Genomic DNA, 20,750 nt, shown 5'->3' with positions numbered 1-20,750 from the left:
ACTGGAAGCGTTCGATAGCGAGCGTTTTAGCGTCGAAACGACGAGCGGAATGCTCCGGGTGACTGTTCACATGGTGTCTGTTTCCTGGGCACGTGTGGAGTGAAGGCCCGACTGTGGCTCGAGTCTTTGCCCTGTCAGTCAAAAATACACCCCCCCCCCCCATGAGAGCAATCATGCCCCCCCCAGCCCCCACATTCTCAAATCATGATCACCCCCCCCACACAGACACGCACACACACACACACACACACACACCCCTCCCCAACTCATTTCTAGGGCATGTCCTCCAAAAAAATCTGCACTGGAACCAAACTGACATTGATCGTCAAGTTTTTATTTTTTAGTTTTTTTAAAGTCATGTAAGGTCAACTGTGTTGATGCAAAATGTTTGTCAATGGCTTACTTTGGGGCAAAATGAGCCGTAAACAAGAAAAACAGGAATGCTGCAGGGACTTCAGTGAATGAAGATTGTTCGAAGCCCAGTTGAATTTACATTTAAATTTAGCGGTAGCCGTGTGGCTTGCCACAGGTAGACGGCAGGCCTCCAGTGGGTTCATGGGAATGCCATTCATTTTTTTTTTGTACGCTCATATCCACCGGGGGAAAGACACACAGACAGCACGGTGGTACCAGGAGGTTTTTCAGGATGCTAAATTGCCGAACGGTTCCCTTGAAGCTGCTCTCTGGCTGTGGCTGTTGTCGTGATGTGCCACGGACAGGTTTTCCAGGGACATGTCCCTTATAAACAGACGCGGCTCCCCTCTCCAGAGTCCTGCCATAATCTTTCTCAGTTGGACGAGTGTACGGCAGCCTCCTGGACCGGAGCCTTATTGGTGACACTTGTGTGTGTGTGTGTGTGTGTGTGTGTGTGTGTGTACTGGTCCATGTTTCTGCAGGGACCAAGCACTTCTACAGTAATTCATCAGTGCCACAGTTATTCCCCTTTCAGTTCAAATGGAATCTCTGCAAAAGTAGTTTTTTTTTTTTGAGAGAGAGAATTTTAGTTTGTTGTTCCAAGTGCAAAAACATTGTGTGTGTGTGTTTGTGTGCATATGCATGCATGTGTGTATATATGTGTGTGTGTTTGTGCGTATATGTGTGCTGTATGTGTTTGTGTGTACTGTATGTGTTTATATGTGTGTGTATGTGTGTACTGTGTGTGTGTTTGTGTACTGTGCGTGTGTGTGTGTTTGTGTACTGTGTGTCTATGTGTGTGTGTGTGTGTTTGTGTACTGTGCGTGTGCGTATGTGTGTGTGTGTGCGTGTGTGTGTGTGTGTTTACAGACAGTAACAGCAGTGGCCTGTGAAGTGTTCATTTATCTGTGGCTGTCCCCCCCGGGGGCAGATTGAGGCGAATATGGGCCCTTCTCTCTCTCTGCTGAGCTGTTTGGCTCCGTCTGGTCAGTTGGACCGGGTGACGCGCCAGACTGCCAGTCGTTCAGCCGAACGCAGAACTTATCGCCTCGGCAACCGCTCAACTCCACACTCTGCCTCCCGCGTTCCGATTGGGTGACGGGCCCAGGCCCCGCGCCACCGGACGTATCGCTTTGTTTATCTGCTGCCTGTCTTTTTCAAAATGCCACTTTAAAGGGGGGATTTTTCGGAGTGGCCGCAGCCATTTAATAAATTGGTTTTGGACGGTTACCATGGAGACGCCTGGCAAACACGGGCATGCATAATTGCTCGTTATTTGCGTTAAACCCAAAATGATGCAGAGAAAGAAAGAAAAAAAGAAAAAAACATTACCGCCTCTGTATCTGCTTAACCAACATCCCAAATGAGCTGCCCGCTTCAAAGATTTGGGGCCAATGTGGCAGTAATAATAATTATGTGTAATAATCTTGTTATTTTCCAGATATGGACAATCTTTGTGTGAAAATTATTTCATCACCCTCCCAATATTGTGAATAAAATTACGTCTCCAGTGAAATACTGTGGAATGGCATCTTGAAAAATATTACTTAATTCAAATGCTTTTTCACTTCCCACTAACTAGCTTTTTACACATATGCTGGTATAGTGCATGTTGCACGCACATACCCAATTAGCTGACCTTAAGCTGGCCTGTACTAAAACACAATCTTAATACCAGATCAGATATAATATGTAAACAATAATAGTTTAATAGCATTATAATAGTTCACAGTATCTACGAATTAAAGCATGTTGCGAGAATTATTTAGAATAATTATTTATAACTGTTTAATAACTAAGTTATAAATATGTATAAATATGAATGTTAGGCCAACGTGACTAAATGCTTGCATGTATTGTGATGGAAGAAAGCAAGATTTCCAAATCGAGTAAAAGCCACATAAGTTTGCATTGTGCATTACTGGGGTGGGTATTTTAGTGGGTTTATATGCATATTTTAACGCAGTGTAGTCAGTGTGACGCGGTGTCATTTGTATTAGGCTGGTCACCCTTAATTGCATTTCCAATCTTTCTAAAAGTAAATAAAAAAATAGCTGCCATAGGAATGTGCTTAGCTATGTATGCATTTTCTTGTCAGTTTTAATTAAAAGGCTTTTTCCATAAATACTCAGAAAGGAGCAAGAACATAGTGTCCCAAATTTGTCTGTTCCATCTCAGATGTTTGCTAAAGAGCTGTTTTCACCACACTGTGTGTATATATATATATATATATATATATATATATTTTTTTTTTTTTTTTTTTTAACATAATTAAACTGAAATGTCCCTTTCCTCCTAATTATTGGTGATATTTCATTTTTAAAAAACTTTTTGTTAGTCAGCAAGCTTTCCACCATACACAATTAAAGCACAGGAGCAATCTGGGAATTTTAAATGTGATTTATCACGCGGAAGAACGCTGGTTAATATACGTGCAACCTGGTGTGTTGTTGGAATGAAAGTGCTGAGAACAGAGAGGTTCATAATGTCCATATGAGCTATTTTACCTTGTGAAGGGTCTCTCTCTGTTATGTTTAATAAGTCTTAGTGTATTTCTGGTTCCTTAGAGTTAAAAGGTGACTCGTAGCGTGTCTGGATATTTAATGAAAATGAGCAGCCGCTCCACGTCCATCACAGGTGTATAGAATTGAATTCCAGGCTTCACTGTCTCCACCAAAGATGTACACATACTTTGGTGGGGATGATACTCTCCCACTATTCTTGCAGTGTTAACACCATTTCCAATTTTAACTGCAGATTGAATTGTGTCGTAAAACAAAGGGTTATCACCACTCTTATCAAACTGTCATGCATTACCTCCGGGGAAATAGAAACAAATATAAAAACAACTTACTGTTTTTATATTTGTTTCTAATATATATTTTAAAAATGTAAAAACTAAATGAGTATACCATGCTCTCTTCTGAATTAGTATGACAGGGTGGCACTGTGTATCTAAATTAATCGAACAAATTCAAATTGTTGTGTGATTGCAGTGGTTGGATTTGCACTGGTTTGTAGTAACACTTGATTTAGTATTTTTAATTATTGTTTTAATCATAGATATGTTGTTGAATAATTTGTGTTCTAGTTTTGTTGTAGTAATAGAAGTAGCAGCAAGAGTTGTACTACTTAGAGCTGATTGTAATAGTTTTTTTATAGTAGTTGTAGTAGTACCAATGTTTTTCTTGTTGTAGTAGATGCTGAGGCAGTAAAATTGTTGTAATAGTAGTTATTATTGTAGTAGTGGTTGTAGTAGTAAATGTCGTAGTAGAGGTAATTATGTTTGTGCAATGATGGAAAGCATGCTAGGGAAACCAAAAACTGGCGAGAAATGCAGCAAAATGGAAATTTGGGGGGCTTTTGACCTTGTTTTTTATGGGGGGTAATGTTCCCCCTTCCAGCCAACCGTTTTATTATGAATTCTCTGAGGTGAAAAACAGTTGAGAAAGACTGTGTTATTCTAAACATTTTATAAGAATGCTTTAGATTAATGGCTGCAGTGTCCCCATGACAGTGTATCAACACTTTGATCTTTATGTTCTTGAAATATTTCATATTATTCTCAATGTTTTTGGCGAATGAATACATAAATAAACTGGAGTTATGCATTATCTGCGTCTTAACTTCTGGCTTAACTTCGGTGTTGACCGTGGCACAGCAATTTCTGACGCAAGCAGGCGCAGTGCACTCAATGGCAGGGTCAGTAGAAGCATAAGTGTGGTTTGGTTTTCCTATTTAATTGGCTTTCGGACATTTTAAAAGAGGTTTTTTTATTTTTATTTTCTTGGAATAAAGTAATAATGAATAATGGAGCTGGGTCAATAACAAAATTATCCTGAGAGGGAGCGGGTGGGTTATTATGTTATGTCAATAGTTCATTTCCCAAGTTTCCAGTTAAAAATCTGTGGGGGAGGCATCTGTACTCACATTAAAAGTGTGGTTTGTTGCTCTGGACACGTGAGAATGCACTGTGAGAATGGAAATGAGCGCTCAGCCATGCAAGCGTAAACAGACGCATTATAGCAGGCGATATTAATCACAGGACAATGTCGAGTGAGCAGTCATGAGATGGTGAGGTTTTTTTATTTTTTCTGCGTTCAGAGGAAATTTCCCGTGGTTTTACATTTCAGTTCAAAGGCTGCTTGGCTGTCAAGGATACCAAACTCAGAAAACTACTGAGAAGGATAAACAAAGCTTTTTTTTTTATTTTTTATTTTTGCTTGAAAAATAAAAACCTTGATGTTCCAGAGTGCTTGGTTTGAAATTCAGAGAAGCACAAAAGAAATGTGAAAAGGCCATGCTGGACTCGTGGCGATGTCCAGTAATAACAGGTCTTGCACTGCATCATGGGAACCAAACAGTTTATCCGCTGAAACATTAGCAAACGTCCCAGGAAATAGCCGTTCGCCCACAAACTGGTAACGTGATTAAGGCTTGATTTTGATGCGGAGCAGAGCCATGGAACCTTAGGCCAGACCTCTAATGCAAATTTGTCTTTCGCTTCAAATAGCAAATTTGTTAATATATTAAATTTCTTTGTCTTGAGAAGAAGAAAAAAAGTAATTGGCAAATGTCTGCAATGTGAGGCAGTGTGGGAAACTGGAACTCTGGGAGCGTCGTTCCCCTCTGTTTATTTGTGTGCGATTAGCCCGTTCAACTCAGTACCCCAGTCTGGGGTTCCCGTTCAAACACAGTTTTGAGTGAAAACTTAAAATTCATTTCACACTGAAAATTAGTTATGCGTATTAAAAGGCAATTGAAAAGTAAAGTGTTGCTATTTTCTGTATACTTTGTTGTCTCAGATTGATTGCTCTAGAGAACAAGATTACCTGAAGTCTATTAAAATGAAGTATTGATGTTTGTCCATATTTTATTCTTAGGAGAACTCTGTTTTAAAAGTCTCAATCTTTTAATGTTAAGAATTCAATTTTAACACACCATTGCGCAGATATTGGACACACTCATTTTATAATACAGTACACTCCCACAGAGAATTATGTCTTGTTTGCAACATATTTGATAGTTCACATCGTGTGAATTTATGCCCCAAACAGCCTAATTAACAATTAAAATATAATTCTTAGAGGACTTTGCTTTTCAGCACTTTGTCTTCCATGTTTGGCAAAAGGGGGAAAAAAGCAATTGTTATCCAAGAATTGTTTTGAAATGTCAATGTTGTGAACTTACTTATGATGAGAGAAATAATGCTTATTTTGATGATAATTTTAATACTCCCTTTAATACTTTTTTCTCTGCGACTTTAAAAAAGCCATATGGTTCGGATTTATTTTGTGGCCTTACTAGAATTTGGCAGATTGTGAAATCTGCCATAGAATACGTTTATTTTAAAGTGTAGTCATTTAGCAGTGGTTACAAAACAGACATGAGGAAAATTTGAGGGATTTTGTACTGAATAGATCTTGGGAAAAACAAAATGCTTCCTTCTTGGAAACCACAGTATCACCAATTAATACTGGCTGAATGCAGAGCTCATTAATATTATTTTACTTTTTAAGGAAAAAAAAAATCTTATTATTATTATTATTTTAGAATGGTGAGAAGGAAATTATATGGAATATAATGTGGAGTCAAATGAAATAATCCAGCATCCATTTTTTGTGGTTGCAGAAGTCTGAAAGCACGGTGTCCCTCTCGCTGCACTGGGCCAATGGCTTTCTGTTCGGGCCCCAGCAGGGGTCCCAAACACCAGCCCTGGAGGGCCGCCGTGCCCGTTGGTTTTTGATGCATACCTGAGCGAAACTGCTTAAATTTAAGTTACTGATTGGCTGATTGGATTCCGCACACCTTGTTTCCAGGGTCTAAACTGACCTACTGATCAAAAGGAAATCACAAAAAACTGGCAGAGTGTGTGTCCCCTCCAGGACTGGGGTTTGAGACTCCTGGTCTGGAGGCAAGACCACACCCTCTTTGCCTACCAGGGCCACTCAAGACAGAAACCTAATTTTGCCTGGGAGGGCTCCCATACTAATCAATGGCAGCTGCAGAAGGGCTGAGTTCTGTAGATGTTTGCTGTACAACTTTTCCACATCCAGTAACATTAGAGGCTCCGTCCTGTGAAGCTTAAACTAAAAACCTGTCCCATAATAGCTCAGTGGTGGACTGAAAAGCTGTTTCTGGTCAACTCAACTCAATTCCAACAACAGTTACCTGAATGTTATATAAAATAGACGCAACTGGAGGACCAGCTGGCAAACGACATAATGCATAAATGCACAGTACATTTGGAAGAACCTTCTCTGAATTAAAAATAGCAAAGGTACTATGAAAGAAGATAATCAGTTATCCAAAAATAACACAAAAATCCTGCACACACACATGCGCACACAAATGCATGCACACGCATGCAGGCACACACACACACACACACACACACACACACACACACGGAGAGTCTTCCTTCTTTATTGTGCTGAATAAGTTTTCCTTTCTCCAAAGCATGTGTATTACTGCTTACAGCAGGCATGAATGCTAATCAAACACATTTTTATTGCTTATTTCAGGGTTTGCTTATCTGTGATATAGTTAGGTGAAGTGCGCTCTTGCAAATAAAGTCTGTGCCTTTATCTCACTGTTCCCAGAGATTTCACCACATCCTGAGAAAAATGTCAAGTTTATATTTTATCATCAAAGGGTTGAGCGGCAGCACAGCCGAAGACAGGCAGACGTGACACGCATAACATTAGCTGAGCGTGGAGCTCGTGACCAAACGCACAAGATGCATCAAGCTGACAGTCCTGAGCGAGATTTCGGTTCAGGGGCAAGCAATCCTATATACATGCGCCACATGGTAAAGGCTCAAAACTGAAGCTGGGTCAGGGCACATGCGCTGACTTGTAGCTGCTTAAATTGCACCTAAAACTTCCTTCTCATTAAAAAACAGTTTGAAACATTAATTCTTTGGTAACATTTGTGTCAGCGTATGTAATCTGAAACCAGTTGTCAAGTTCAGTTGTTTTTCCTGATGCTGGACAGGCACACATGCACACACATACACACAAGTTGTGCGTTGTGTTTCTCTCTGGACCTAATCGTGTTGTTGAGAAAATAGCCTGAGACAATGACTTCACATCTGGGGTTAATTGTATCAAACGTAAGACTCACTTAAATCGTCTTAAATTACACCCCCAGTTCAGTCCTCCAAAAGCTTGAAGCAATTAATTGGTTTAATTGGACACAATGACTGGTATTTTTCAAACCCAGTTGAAGCCAGCCGTATGCTAATTCCTCATTGTCAGGCATTGCCACAGAACAACCAAGAAGCCCTGATAACATAATGAGTACTTACCATGGAGTTCCCAGTTAAAAAAGCGTCTTTGGATAATACATGACCTCATAAAACTTAGTGTTGCGTTGCGCTGCCAAGACCCAGCGGTGAAATAAAGATGGTTTGGCCATCCCCATTACAGGGATTAAAGCTGTATAACATTCAGACCATTTCAAACGATCTCCTAAAGGCAGACATTTTGAACTATAATGCCTCTTGAACAATACGTTTACGAGATCTAAGGACAGTTAAAATGTATTCTCCGACATTTTGTGTAATGTGGAAGTGACTTCTTGAGCTCTGCGGTTTTTGAGCTAAACACCCTATATGACCCAAGGTATCTGGAACCACCCCTTGGTCTGGGGCTGTTTTCTATGGTTTGGGCTAGGCCCCTTGGTTCCATTGAAGACAAATCTTAATGCTACAGCATACAATTACATTCTAGATGATTCTGTGCTTCCCCAACAGTTTTGGGAAGGCCTTCTCCTTTTTCAGCATGACAATGCCCGCGGGCACACAGCAAGGTCCATATAGAAATGATTTTGTTGAGAGCGGTGTGGAAGAAATGTAATTCATAATGTAATTGTGCATATTAATTGCATTTATATTTAAACGCCCTTTGTTCTGTGTAATAAAAAAATCCTTTTAAAATAAAATCCCAAGCCTTTTTGGTGATGTCACACCTTGTAGTCTTGAGACGAACACATGTTCTCCGTGACTGTACATCACTCTGGATAAGAAGGTCTGCTTAAGTGATCATAATGTAATGCAGTGTAATGGTGTTGATGACACACAGCCTAGATTCATCACAATCATCATTCAGTATCATATTTAATAATTATTTATTTTTTTGGTAGGATTTTTTTTTTCCTTCCAGGAAAGCCTTGGGATAAATATTTCCAGAAAGCGAAATCTAAGTAGTTTGAGTAAATTTATATGAGGCCAGTAGTTTGCCAGGCCTCAGACTGGGGCTAAGTAATCCAATTCTTCTGGCTTTCGCAGATTGTTTGAATGTTTGTCATCTCCTCCGGGCTGGCCAAACTAGTTTTTTATTTATATATATAAATATTTCTTGGAGGGAACATGATTAGGGTTTGGCAATAATTTGGTCGAAAAAATGGGGGTTTGGCGATTTTTTAAATGGCTGTTTATGTGTGGGAGTACGGTGGATTCTTTTTTTGTGGCTTCAGCGAAACTTTCCTCCAGGAACTTGTTTTTGTTTAAGCCTCTTGTGTGCAGTGCTGTCATAGGCTGTTCACGGTAGGGAAAAAATACAAAATGACAATAAAATTTTAAAAAGAACACAAGTGGAAGAGGGTGGCCATTTACTCAATTATAATTTAAAGTTTTACCATTTAGCATTTAGTCTTCTCCTGAGCAATTTATACATGCACTGTAATGTTGTAGTGTGATATATAAAAATATCAGAATGATTAATCATTGCAAACTGAAAATCTGCATTTATGCACCATACATTTGTGTGCGTCGCATGCGTTTGTGATTAAAATACCAAAACTGGTTTGGACCTGCTTCTTTTTGAAGTATTTTTTTTCAACTTTGCTTCCTCATCTATTTTGAATCCACTTCTGTTTTCCTTTTTTTTTTAAAAGATAAATGGATGAATGCATTCTTGCAAAGGCAGTTTAGATGTTTTTTTTTTTTTAATCTTAAGTGTGTGAGAGGAGTGCATGTCTAAACAGCAGGTATTCAGGTCTGGCAGTGGTTTTAGTCATTAAATTGGTGCAGGTTTCATATCTCTGCATTGATGGATTTATTCAAAAAACTTTGATTGCATTCCTATCCGAGGCTGTCTTTGATTAAGAGCACTCCTGATGAAGCATTATGTACAGGCACTGCTGTTTATGCCATCCCTGATTTTTTACATGCCTAATTCTTGGGGTTTCCATATGCAAATTTGTCATCAGCAACCGTTTGTCTTATTGAGAAATGCGGGGGAAAAAATAAATAATTATCGGAATACAGCCATAAGGTAAATGTTCAATATCTGTCCAAAACGACACCAGTGGAGCATTTAAGTCATGTATGTTTTTAGTTTGAACAAGAATGATCAATATTAACATAATCAATATTAAAAATCAAACGTTAAAAAAAATTGATTACGCTTTTGCTCTGGGTTCTTGTTTCTTTTCTTTCCTCTGTGTAAGTCTTCAAATTAATGACAGGTGCATTAATGTGAGCGGGTGTTCATAGGCAGTTTAAGGGAGTTTAAGGGAGGGCCGTGTGTTATCAAGTTGCTTTGGTACTGTTAGTGTCCCACCCCCCTCCCCCTCACCCTAAATTTCCTATTTGTTGATCTCCCTCCCATAGCTGATATGGATCCATGTCATTGCACCCAGGGACCTCATTAGAATCACAGATCTCAGAACCAGACTCACCCCCCACGCCCAGCACTACCCTCCCCTGCCACCCTGGGCCAGGCCACCCCCCCCCCCCACAGCACCCGCTACCCGCTGCACCTGCCCCCCCTCCCCGCTCCGCCCCGCCCTGCCAGGGGTCTCGCTCGCTGCTCCGCCGCCCGGTTCGCCCCGAATGCCATAGCAGGACCGGCACCATGGAGACGCTTGAAAGCTCTTTCTGTAAACACTTCCACGGGCATCTCCCCCGCTCTCTTCACCAGGCCTCATTCTCATCAGGCTTGCTGCTTGATTTGATTGTCACGGTGTAATTGCTGTTTACACAACACACCCAGGTGTATGTTTAGCTTCTCTTTTTTTTTGTGTGTATACGCATTCGGCGATGCCCCGCAGGTTTGGTTATCACTGAAGGCTTCCCAGGGTTTCAGGTGCCAGGACCACTTTTCAGATCAGCGTGGCTGGGCCGCACTCACCTCAGATTGCAGGTGCGCTGGACGGCCTGTGATTACACTGCGATGTTCACATCAAACCCACATCCCTGGAAAGCAAAGCGCACGCTATCATGTGCTAGCACGGAGTGTGGCACAGTGGGTAAGGAACTGGGCTTGTAACCGAAAGGTTGCATGTTCGATTCCCGGGTAGGACACTGCCGTTGTACCCTTGAGCAAGGTACTTAACCTGCATTGCTTCAGTATATATCCAGCTGTATAAATGGATACAATGTAAAATGCTATGTAAAACGTTGTGTAAGTCGCTCTGGATAAGAGCGTCTGCTAAATGCCTGTAATGTAATGTAATGTAATGATGCTGTCTTCTGGCATTGCTGCAAACTCATTCCTATTCAACGCCGGTTTGAGATGGGCTCAGGCGAAAGGGTGATTTTAGCCTATGGCCTTAAAGACACGTCACCTAAAAACTTGCGTTTGAGTACAAAAATGACTGTATCCCTTTGCACGAATGCACCGCAACTTTGGTTCTCTCAGGAGAATACGTTTGCTCACACCTGCAGAATCTGATTTCCAGTCGAGTTTTTCATGCAGGAGCGCAGAGATGGAAGGCGCAAACTTTGACGCGTTCGTCGCTGATGACGTCGCAATGACGAGACTTGAAAAATCAGACTGGAGAACGACGTTCCCAAAGACGATAAGGAAGACTGATAAGGACACGGGGCCTGCGCAACTGGACCCGATCACGGTGCAAAGGTTAAAAGGTAAGAACTGCTGTGTACATTGAATTGAATTGTGCTGAATTGAAGGGAATGGAGTAGAAGGTCATGCCGTTCCAGACAAACACATTCTCCAGTGGGTCTCTCGAGCTTTTAAACGGTTTTACTTCTGCACCTATGGAGTGCAGCGTGTCTTTTTCTGTCTACAGCTTTTTCTCAACTGAGCCTGGAGGCAGCTTCAGGGGGGAAAACATGTATTATTTACTTCGGAAAGACAAGTTCTGTGATGGAAGGAAACGCCTCAGATTTGATATTGTGACCACAACTTTCCTTTGCTTGGCATTATGTGAGCTCAACTCTGGGGGAAAAAAATGAGGGAAAAAAACCTTTTCTGTTTATGTTCAAACCACACAGTACTTTTTTTTCCTTTTTTCTTTTTTCTTTTTTTAGTTATTTATCGTTTTCAATTCACCTGCACCTCTCTCAGCTAATATGGTGCGGAAAGACTAATTGATCTCCAAAGATTGAACAGGCCGGACAATGAATCACCGGTTAAGCAATTGCAGTTTCCCTCCGCTCAACCCGCTGTTGTACCCTGCCATTTCCCTCCTATCATTACGGGCCATTATAAAAGCCTGGGAAAGAGAAATATGAGACCATACATCATTGTAGCAAGCCATAGCATCAGCCCCTCCAGTGCCCAATTGCATGCTGGGGGATAACGTCACTCAGGAGTTGCTCTGCGTTCTCGGGGGCAGAGATGCACGTGCACGCAATTTGCCGAGCCGTTTTTTTTTTTCCGTTTCCATTTCCCCACACTATCCGTGTTAAAGATGGATTCCATTATATTTCCAATCAGCAACCCGAGGCACCATGATGTCATGGCCGCTATGCACGAGAGCGTTGAACGCGAGGAGCGGTTTCGTTTACGTACGGAACCAATTTCCACTTTAAACGTAATACAGTTTGACAAATTGCTGAATGGTGTGCTTAATCCATCAGTGATTTAATTAGCCATTGATCTTTATGTACCTTTATGTAAAGGATCTCAGTAGCATATGGATTGCCTAAAACCTCAGGAAATTAGGACTTTATTTAAATTAAACTAAAATGCACATACATTATTATTCTGTGATGATAGGAAGGGATTAAACTAAACTTGAAATTAGATTTTTGTCTTTTTTTGCCTTTTGTTTTTTGTTATTTTTAAAGTATCCATTTCCAAATAATGCTTTTATGATGTTGGCAGAAGAATATCTTTTGTACTTATACTTTATCCTGATGATAATTTTCTTATACTTTCTCTGAGAGAGAGATTAGAACTGGCGCAAATGCTATTACCGTGCAAAGACTGCCTAAGGTGGTCCTGAAGAGAGCTGTGATTGGCTGTTACCTCCAAGTCCTGAGCCTGACGAGAGCTGTGATTGGTAGTTAGCTCCGAGCCCCGAGCCTGACGAGAGCTGTGATTGGCAGTCATCTCCAACTCCTGGGCTTGATGAGAGCTGTGATTGGCTGTCACCTCCAAGTCCCGGGCCTGACGAGAGCTGTGATTGGTAGTTATCTCCGAGCCCCGAGCCTGACAAAGAGCTGTGATTAGTAGTCATCTCCAGCCCCTGGGCCTAATGAGAGCCGTGATTGGCAGTCGTCTCCTCAGTAGGAGGGGGAAATCAGACACCTGTGTGTTATTAAGTGGCACCTGCTCGACCTCCGGAATTAGAGAGGCGGCCATACTTCAGGCCAATCCCAAATCGACTGCTTCACACAATTAGAGTGGCTCCCTTACCGCGGACCGTGCTAATGCAGGTCAAGTACGCCAAATTACACAGGAGATCCGCCCGGAACACTGCGATTTGAATTTTTAAATTACGGCAGTTATTTCCCTCGGCAAGCAGCTACTTTCCCTATCAACAATGTAATAGCTCTACCAGATAGCGGTTTCCGTTAACAAAAAAAAAAAAAACAGAAAAATCTGGACGAGCATTTGGTTCATTATTAAAATTGATTAGACTCTATTAAAATAGAGGCTAATAATGATGTAACTCAGATATACAAATGTCAAAACATGAAGGCAAATCTGAGTGCGCTGCAAAAACCAGAAAATAAAATCTGTCTTAACAAGTGTTTTCATCTTGTAATAAGACTTAAAATCTTATTGACATGACTTTTTCTCTGAAATACACTTTTTCTTATCAGTTACTTTTGCTCAACAACTGAAATTGTCTTACCCCATTGGCACATCTTTAAATAAGTCAAACTGTCTCATCTCTTTGGCAATCTGTCTGTCATATATACAAACATAAAAACAAGTTATAAAAATATAATTTTAAGTTAAAATATCTCAAAGGTGCTGGCAACCCAAATGCCATTAAAACTGTCAGAAAGCCCCACGCGACTACACTGTTCTGTCAAAACCTGAAGGCACAGGCGGCAAAGCTTAATGATGGTTATTATGCTTCTGTTGCTGCTCTTTATTAAGCCTCTTATTTTGGCCTAAACCCCACCTCTGTAGCCTAAAAATGTCAGCTGGAGGTTGATGTATTTCCTTGCCGGGTAAAAATACCAGGTAATTATGTTTTTCGCTTCCATAGAACCGATCTGTTTGTTGTGCGAAGCCAAAGATCATTGTAAACACAATGTAAGTCAATTTTATGTTATATGTAAAGGTCTGATCCGTGTCTAACTGCAAAGCTTTAAGCTAACAATGCACAAACAACAACCAGTGCACGTTATCAAAATCGTCTAAGCTTCAGTGAAAAGTTTTTTTTTTTTTTAAACCCCCATTAAAGAATTGAATACAGGCGTAGCGTTCTCAGTGTTTCTGAGAAATCCAGTGCTGCGAATTGGCCCTTTTTTTCCCAACCACTCTCATTAGAAGACAGCGGTATCACTGCCCAGCTAATATCACGAGCAGCAGACGCTGTGCTGAAATCATTTTCCTTTCCACGAAAATAGGAGCGCCTAAAACCCCTTTAAAAAAATTTTTTTTTTTTAAATGGAGTCGAGTTTGAGAAGCGGGTGGAAAGAAAAGGGAAAAATGGCTTTCTTAAAGTACAAAATGTCCTCCGATACCGCGCGACCGGGGGGAGACGGAATAAGGCGCCGCCACCGCCATTCAGGGGGCAGGAAGTGATGTCACGCATGGCCGCCGCCATCCCGGGCCTCGTAACTCCTGAGCCACGGATCGCCAGGCCGCCATTTCCCCGCCCGACCGGCAGATAAACGGATAGACAACGGAGGTCATAATCTTACCACCCCCCCCCCCCCGCGAATAAAACCGCCCCCCCCAGTTTATCAGCTGTTCCCCCGTAGACTTCTCCTCCTTTTTTGCACTCTTCTTTTTCCTCCATCCCTTTCTTTCTTTTCTTTTTCCGCCGCGTAGGATGACGCTGGCGGAGATCGCGGCTGGAGGACTGTGGCTGGTCCTCAGAGCCCGTTCAGGCCTGTTTCGGCTAAATTTTTACCTCAGCACGGCACTGACAGGATAAATCGCTGTCTGCATTACAGGGCTAGAAGTGTCACTGAGCAACTTCCCTACGTCTGAATTCAAGAGAAAGATGGAATCGACTGATATATGGACAATTGAAATACGTTAATGAAAATTAAACGCAATATGTTCAGTGGACGTGAATGTATTCCCGCAATAAACCATTAGATGTCAGATTGCTAAAGCAAAAATCTGATACATGGAACGTTTTGTAATAACGATTACATATTTATTACATTTAATTAGTTTTCTGTCACTGCTCGAGTGCGCCATATAAAGGCTCACGCTGGGAGGATGCACTCATAGCAGGAGGCTGTGCTCACATTCGCGAGCGCTCAAATTGAATCCATTTCACCTCCGGCTTGTTTTTTATGTTTCTGTTTTTTTTTTGTTTTTCTTTCTTTCTTTCTTTTCCTTCTTGATGACTTGCGTTATAATTTATGAATACATTATCTTTCCTAAAGATTCTTCGGTTGCCATTGCTTCGCAAATTAAACATTTTTCAAGTGTGAGGAAATCGTTTTATAAAGGGTATGTCTGCTCTGTCAGTAAAAAGAAAAGAAAAAAGAAGACACTAACTGTAATTCCTGAGGAATACAACTGAGCCATTCTAGTCCTGTACAATAGTCCTGTACTCTAGTACTCTTATAATTTAGTTCTATTCTGTACTCCTATACAACGGTTTTATACAATAATCCTATATTATAGTCCAACACTATAAATAATCTGGTAGTTCTATCCTATAGATCTATTGTATAGTATAGAATACAACATAATTGATGCTTCCTCAGTACCAAGTTGACTGTTGAACAGTTAATATTCTGATGTCATATAAAATGGTAGTTTGTGCTACTATTTTTTTATTTTGCGTCCCATTTGGCAGGTGTTTAAACTTTCGATTACTGCTCCTGCATTTCTGTGCTCAAATTCAGTTTCATTCCTCTTAGCTGACAGCGATACAAGCACACACGATTAGCATAACAGTCTTGTCTGGCAGCAGGGCCTACACTGGAAATGTCTGCATTTGTTTGTTTGAGCTGAAAGGGCTGCATGTTCGGCAGCTAAATTACCCGCATCAGCGAATGTGCTGCTTTGCCCAGCTGTGTGTGTAAACACAAACCACTACTTCTCAGCAGTTTTGGAGCACACCTATAAGAAATGATTTTTAATATATGCAGCCCCTCTACTTTCTGTAAGTGCAGCTGAATTAACCTGTTGGCCAGATTCTATTTTTAAGTGAAGTGTCACTGGTTATAATTCCATTATGTGATAATATAAATCAGCTATCAATGCTATAAAATAATAATAATAATACAATTTCAGCTGTTTGCCTGATACTTTTAATGCTTCTTGCAGTATTTCAATAGCACAAACAGTAATGTTGGGGGAGCTTAGAGCGTTTAACAGGACTTCTACTCAATCCTGGATTGCTGTATGGCCATGAACAGGCTATTATATGCTCTGAGGCAAGAGTGCATCACCTGCAGTAAGCTATATGAATGTGCGTGCGGGGGCTTCCCTTTGATTTGACTGGCGTCTGTTTTGATCATTTGATCGTGTGGAATAACATGCATTTGACTGCACTGACTCATTCCCTCACCGCACACAAATAGACCCTCACACGCTCGCCACACACACACACACACACACGCAAATAGACCCTCACGCGCTCGCCACAAACGCAAATAGACCCTCTTCAGCAAGTGTTGGCTGACATGGACGACTACTTAGCTCAGCATCCTGTGCCCATGAAGTCCTGAATCTTTCACTTTTTGGGCAAATTATCTCCCATGGGCATATTATCATATTTATGGGCATATTATCATATTATGGGCATATTATCAGTCCTTGAGCTGTCATTTGAAAGTATTTTGCGGTCATTTCCATTTGATTTTCATGTGGTAAATTTGTAACCCAAATTTTTTTATAGTGCATTTTTTTTTTTGTACACCTAATCATATAATTCATGATGATGAACTGGGCAGCTGTCACAAAACTGAGTTTCTGAACTTATAAATGTTTACATTTGTAGTTTATGTGCAAATACGCATGCCCAACTGTATACCAGACTCATGTAATGAATGCTTTTTGACCGGGGGTAGTTTTTCACCGCTGTTTATGATTGTTGCTAGCAACTCCTTTCTACGCTTTGCTTTCAAATTCGTGGCATCAAATTCCCGCCATCGCGTGACTCTCCTGTTACACGTTCCTGTCGGCCTCTTCCAGCTCGCTCGCTGCTGCGGTTAAAAACCAAACGCAAAACATAAAACCCCAAAAAAAGGTCCGCTTGTAAACAAAATGTCACGATATCTTCAGTTAAACCACGTCTGCGCGAACAGCCCGGCCGTCTCAGAAATCCCGTTTTTTCTCTTTGTTGTTGATGCGCGCCGCGGGGGACGCTGTAACCGAACGAAAACGCGAGGCGCTCTCGTGACTGGCCGTCGTTTCGCCCGCGTTTCGCGGCCCAGCCAGGAGACGCCGTCGCGTAGCCCACTCTCCCTCCCGTGACGCTCGCTCTGTCACGATTCTCTTTCCCTCGAAACCCACAGCGGCACATCATTCCAGCCTCCCACTTCCATCTGCTCAAGCACACTTCATTTATTATTAAAATATTCTGGTTTTGAGAAAATATACACATTTTTTTTTTTCAGATTTCCATGAAGTGTACCACCATCCATGATGTGCGTCATGCTTTACTGAAGGTATGTTTTCCAGAGTTTTTTTTTTTTTTTGTAAAGAAAACTGAATAAAACTGCCACTGCTTGATGAACACTGAACATGACTCATACATACATACATACATACATATACTTGTATCTTACTTATTAATTCAGCACACGTGCATTTGTTTGCTGAGGCTGTAACATCACAACCGTTCATGAGCCTGGTATCTGTCTCCCTAAATTTGTTCACCCAGCTCCCCCATAATAATAATATGTGATGCCTGACACTGAAGTAAGCTCACATAAACAAATGCTGAGGTTCTGATTGGTCAGGGTTGTTGTGGAAACCTACGGGACGGTAGCTCTCCAGTAACAGGGCTGGGCAGGCTGGGTTTTCAGCAAGGGGATCCAGAAATGATCGGGCTCTCAGTGGGGGCCACGCCCGCTGATCCACGTTCTTCATTGACCCCCTTATTAGAGCTGAAAATTCCGGCACTGGAGGAGAAGCGCCGTGGGGGGGTGGAACCGAAAACAACAACTGGGGCGCGCTCCGCAGCCACCTGAACAACCGCCGCTCCTCATTACACCAATCGCCTTATCGGCCCTGCAGGCCACAGCGCTACAGTCCGATAAAAACACGCTGGTGGCTTCAGTCAATACGGAGTGGAGAGGGAGGGAGAGGGGGAGAGGGGGGGGGGAGAGGGAGAGGGAGGCAGGAAGAGAGAGAGAGGGAGAAAAGGAGGGAGAGAGAGAGAGGGAGTGTGAGGGAGAGTGGGAGGGAGAGCAAGAGGGATAGAGAGAGAGAGAGAGAGAGTAAGGGTGGGGTGGGAGGTGGGTTTTGGGAGGTGTCTAGTGGAATCTGGTATCACATGATATCACGGGGAGTGTGCGGGGAGAAGATTAATTGGTTGTCAGGATTGCTCTGATTCCCTGAGATAGGGTGTGGGGGCGCCACCATGTTCTCTGGTGAGACGGGGCTGTCCTGTACCAGGGTGAACGGGAGATAATGGGAACAGGATGAGCTCACTTAAATTAGCCTTACAGCACACGACCTCACACTCACACAGGCTCATACTTACACAGCATCATACAGGCCTGGTTTTTGCTCTTTTGCTCTGTTTCTACTACTGTCTATAGTGTCTTTGTGACAGTTCTGTGTAAAAAGTTCTATATAAATAATAATGATTTGATTTGATTTATTTCTGGATAGTGTCATTTATTATTTAGGAAAGATAAACTCAATGTTTTTTCCACCACCAAAGCATCTTTATGATTACTCTTTTGTCACTTTTTTTTGCGGTAAAAGCATGAGTACATTATATTCCACTGCTATAATGTGTGTGGTTTTCAAAAACAAACAAACAAAAAGAAAGTGTAGTATTTGGGCTCCTTGTAAATGTTACTTCACAAATCTTTTGAGTCTGGAGTTTATAACTGTTATGTCTGAGAGAAAGAGACTAAATCTGCTATGGTTATATCTCTGTGTTCTTATGTGTCTCAGGGAAATTTGTGCTACTGAAACTCAATGTTTACAGTCTGTCTTAAACAAGCAGCAGCCAGAAGGGAAACGGCTCAAGTCAAGCTTTTACAAGTTTGAACAATAGAGCATACGGATGTGGGGCAATGTGCGTGGGGGGCACGGTGAGAATTATTTAAAAAAAGAAGATGATTCAAAGGTGGCAGCCTACCACATATTTCATATTTCAAATTTCCTGCCATCCATATATAATTAATCCCTGTCAGAAATGTCGTCTCTAACCAGAAATTGAGAAAATAAATGCCGTGCCTCTAAATTATTCACTGACGAGGGAGGGACAGCTCTGTCAAGGTGAACGTTTGACAGATCAGTGTCCTCAGCTGATCTCTGAAAGAGCTGGGAAACAGAGGACTGTGATTTTAGCACAATTCATCCCTGTTTTTTTCAAATGCAAAACTGCGGTGGGTCAAACTACACCCCTGTAATGTATTACAATTGATCCAAGTTGATCACATGATCTAAACATAGTGGGAATAATTAATGGCACATGATACCACATGCCTCGAAAACAGCAGTTTAGAAATATTCTTATCAGGGAGCAGGCTTCGTTGCAAACAACCAATATCAATGTTCTTAAAGGCATACTATGCAGGATTTTATTTGCCTTGCTGTGGTGCTGTGTTTACAATCAAAGAAGTCTCCTCGTCCATCTTCGACCCTGCCCACACACCCCATGTACCCGACTTTGGCCACCTATAGCGATGAACATAGGGTTTTGACTGTAGCGGTGGCAGTGGAACCGCATGATGGGAAAACAGCTTGTGAAGCAGCTCCCTGGGCCCTTGCCCCTCCCCTCCAGAGGGATGATGGGAAATATTGTTTGGATGACTGATAAAGAGCCTCGCACTTTCTGTTCTCTCTCGTTCTCCCCCATTTAGCACCTTTGGACGTCGACCTCTTACAACACAGACGCAAACTGCAAGGAGAGGGTCACAGCTGTGTTGAAAAAAAAAACAATGTTTGAAGAAAAATAAATATTAAAAAGGCGCAGCTGAGTAAAATGTTAGGCAACGTCTCATTGCAGCAGAGTCGGTCACCCGGCGCAGGCTGAGATGTGTGTCGCTCACCGCCGAGAGAAGGGTAATTAGCGGCCTGCGCGTTAACTCGACCGAGCATTTCCCAGGAATGAGAGCCATCGCTAGTGGGGGGGAAAGGTGGTGATGATTCTCGGGGCCCACTGCTTGGGTTGGGGGGGGGGGGGGGGGCACACAAAAATTGTTTTACTTAAAAAAGGGGGGCCCTGAATTCCTGGCTATGCCCCAGGCCATGTGCTAGCGGGAATAGGTTAGGCAGGGTTTGGTCTTTCCGTGACCTGAATGTTCTCCGCTTTAGGTTAAGGGACTTTCCCCCCGTGACTCGTGGCCTCTATCCGACGCTCAGTGTCGTCCTAAACCCCGTCAATTTGTTTTTTGTCTCCTGAGGGGGACATGAGTCTCTGGTCTTAATATCAATAAACATTTGCTCTCCTGCACTGAAACTTAACACTACAAGGAAGCATTCAATAAAAATAAAACAAAGAATATTTTTGACAATATTTTCACTGCGCTTTTTTTTTCATCCAAGACACTTTTTTATTACGTCAAAAAAAATTTTCAATACTTAGAACTTTTTCCTGCCGGGTCTCAGGAGGGATACACATTTGTCGATGTGTGAACAGTCCTCAGACTTTAAAAAATCGATGCTGGGATCAGTGCTTTAAAACCCTCTTCACACTTGTTGAAGCCCGGGTTGATTTGTGGGAAATGCTGTGCGTTTGCCAGGACCCCTGTCTGACTGCTCGTGTCCGTAATGTGCACCAGACTGCGCTTGCGTGTGCAGTGTTTA

The sequence above is a fragment of the Anguilla rostrata genome, chromosome 5 (assembly GCF_018555375.3).
Source record: "Anguilla rostrata isolate EN2019 chromosome 5, ASM1855537v3, whole genome shotgun sequence".
Lineage (NCBI taxonomy): Eukaryota > Metazoa > Chordata > Actinopteri > Anguilliformes > Anguillidae > Anguilla > Anguilla rostrata.
This window is presented reverse-complemented; position numbering follows the sequence as displayed.